Below are 3,651 nucleotides of genomic sequence, written 5' to 3'. Positions count from 1 at the left end.
AAAAAACGCCCCTTTGGAGAGAAAAAAAAACTAAGCACAGCCTAATTTTACCGCGTACACTACGCGCGTTCGATTATGATTGGCCAACACAGAAACCCCAATTGCATCGAGTTGGAACGGGACAACACATTATCGCAAAGCGTTGAGAAAAACTACCCGACCTCTCTTTTGCGCGCCTTGTCTTCATTATCGACGGACAACAGTATTTGACACCTGTTACATTCAGTTCAGTCCACACACGGTGCTGCTTAGAAGTTGTATTCCTTTTAATAGATACTAAATAGGTGAACAAGGTGCACAATTTAGGCTATGCCTATTTATAGGTTATTTCTGCATAGTTTCTGAACTTGTCACAATGTATTCTATATACAAAAAAATAGACAGATTTCGTGAAGGGGGTAATATCTACAGGCAAGAGTTTGAAAATTAAGAATAATAGCGGTATGCAACTGAACCAGCCAGCTCCATTCACTGTTTATACTATAAACATTCCCACCCTCTTTCGTTTGTTAATTTAACAACAAAAAAACATGTGCCTCTTTCTTTTCTTTATTCCATACCATAGAAGCCCATTCCAGCCACAAAATAAAATATATCTGACTACTAGTTAAAGGGAAAGGGAAGGGGGATACCTAGTCAGTTGTCCAACTGAATGTATTCAACTGAAACGTGTTTTCCGCATTTAACCCAACCTCTCTGAATCAAAGAGATCCGAGGGGTTGCCTTAATCGATATCCACGTCTTAGTTATGAGATAGTAAGGTATAATTATGAGCAGTGTTGTAGTAAAAAATATATATACTTTAAAGCACTACTTAAGTTGTTTTTTGGTGTATCTGTACTTTACTTTAATATTAATATTTTTGACAACTTTTACTTTAACTTAAAATCAAATCAACATGGTTAGCAGATGTTATTGCAAGTGTAGCGAAATGCTTGTGCTTCCAGTTCTGACAATGCAGCAATATCTAACCAGTAATATCTAACAATTCCACCACAACTACCTTATACAGACAAATCTAAGTAAAGGAATGAAATACGAATATATAAATATAAATGTATGGATGAGCAATGACAGAGTGACATAGGCAAGATGCAATAGATAGAATAGAATACAGAATATACATATGAGATGAGTAATGCAAGATATGTAAACATTATTAAAGTGGCATTAAAGTGACTAGTGTTCCATTTATTAAAGTGGCCAATGATTTCAAGTCTGTATGTAGGCAGCAGCCTCTGTGCTAGTGATGGCTGTTTATCAGTCTGATGGCCTTGAGATAGAAGCTGTTTTTCAGTCTCTCCGTCCCAGCTTTGATGCACTTCACCTTCTGGATGGTAATGGGGTGAACAGGTAGTGGCTCGGGTGGTTGGTACTTCACTACATTCCTAAAGACAATTACCTACTTTATACTCCATACATTTTCCCTGACACCCAAAAGTACTCGTCACATTTTGCACGCTTAGCAGGACAAGAATAATAATAATAATAATAATATATGCCATTTAGCAGACGCTTTTATCCAAAGCGACTTACAGTCATGTGTGCATACATTCTACGATAACAACATTAGACCATTAGACCATAACAACATTAGACCATAACAACATTAGACCATTAGATCATAACAACATTAGACCATTAGATCATAACAGCATTAGATCATAACAACATAGAAAGAAAATGAAAAGAAAATGGTCCAATTCACGCACTTATAAAGAGAACATCCCTGGTCATCCCTACTGCCTCTGATCTCACTGACTCACGAAACACAAATGCTTCAATTATAAATTATGTCTGAGTGTTGGAGTGTGCCCCTGGCTATCCGTAAATTACAAATATTTGCTTCATACAAAGGAATTTAAAACAATTTATACCTTAAGTTTTATTTTGATACTTAAGTATATTTAAATCCAAATAATTTTAGACTTTTACTCAAGTAGTATTTTACTGAGTGACTTTCACTTGAGTCATTTTCTATTAATGTAGCTTTACTTTTACTCGAGTATGACAATTGGGTACTTTTTCCACCACTGATTATGAGATAGTAAGTCATTATTATAAAATATGTAAGTCATAATTATGAGATAGCAAGTCTTTATGAGATAGTAAGTCATAATAATGAGATACTATCTCATAATTGTGAGACAGTAAGTCTGGATCCTGGACATTTAACAGTCCTGCTACCATCCAGAAGGCGAGGTCAGTACAGGTGCATCAAAGCTGGGACCGAGAGACTGAAAAACGGCTTCTATCTCAAGGCCATCAGACTGTTATGTCAATGGAATATTATTATTATTATTTTTAATACATTTGCTAAAAATTCAAAACCTGTTTTTACTTTGTCATTATAGGGTATAGATTTATGAGGGGGAAAAAAACTATTGGAATCCATTTGAGAATAATGCTGTAATTTAACAAAATGTGGAAAAGGCCTAGGGGTCTGAATACTTTTTGAAGACATATCTGTAACGGCTTTCTTCCTGGGAAGGAGAGGCGGACCAAAACACAGCGTGGTTATAGTTAATGTTTTTTTTATAATAACGACTAACAATGACTAACACCTGCCTCTGATTGAGAACCATAACACCCCCCCAAGGTGCAGACTCCGACCGCACAACCTAAACCTATAGGGGAGGGTCTGGGTGGGAATCTGTCCGCGGTGGCGGCTCTGGCGCTGGACGTGGACCCCACTCCATAATTGTCTTAGTCCACCTCCTTAGCGTCCTTTGAGTGGTGACCCTCGCCTCCAACCTTGGCCTAGGAACCCTAACAAAGGGCTCCCCTGGACCGAGGGGCAGCTCAGGACTGAGGTAGCTCAGGACCAAGAGGTAGCTCAGGCTGGTTGATGACTCTGGCGGATCCTGGCCGACCGGGAGACTCTGGCGGATCCTGGCCGACCGGGAGACTCTGGCGGATCCTGGCTGACCGGGAGACTCTGGCGGATCCTGCCCGGTCTCTCGCCCTCCGGTAAGCACAGGAAGTTGGATCAGGTCTCCTACCTGGCTTCGCCACACTTCCTGTGTGCTCCCCAAGAAATATTCGGGGTTGACTCTCGGGCTTCCATCCACGCCGCCGTGCTACCTCCTCATACCAGCGCCTCTCCGCCGTCGCTGCCTCCAGCTCTTCTTTAGGGCGGTGATAATCTCCTGGCTGTGCCCAGGGTCCTTTCCCATCTAGGATCTCCTCCCAAGTCCATTTTTCCAAATAGTGCTGCCTCTCTTGCTGTTGCTGCTGCCTCTCCTGCTGTTGCTGCTTTTCACCACGCCGCTTGGTCCTGTTGTGGAGGGTGGTTCTGTAACGGCTTTCTTCCTGGGAAGGAGAGGCGGACCAAAACACAGCGTGGTTATTGTTCATGTTTCTTAATAAGAAACCATGAACATAATACAAGACAATAAACCGAAACAGTCCTAACTGGTGCAGAAAACACTAAGACGGGAAACAACCACCCACAAAACCCAACACCAAACAGGGCTACCTAAATATGGTTCCCAATCAGAGACAATGACTAACACCTGCCTCTGATTGAGAACCATATCAGGCCAAACATAGAAATAGACAAACTAGACACACAACATAGAATGCCCACCCAGCTCACGTCCTGACCAACACTAAAACAAGGAAAACACCCAAGAACTATGGTCAGAACGT

The sequence above is a fragment of the Oncorhynchus gorbuscha genome, linkage group LG03, assembly GCF_021184085.1.
Source record: "Oncorhynchus gorbuscha isolate QuinsamMale2020 ecotype Even-year linkage group LG03, OgorEven_v1.0, whole genome shotgun sequence".
In the NCBI taxonomy this organism is placed as follows: Eukaryota; Metazoa; Chordata; class Actinopteri; order Salmoniformes; family Salmonidae; genus Oncorhynchus; species Oncorhynchus gorbuscha.
This window is presented reverse-complemented; position numbering follows the sequence as displayed.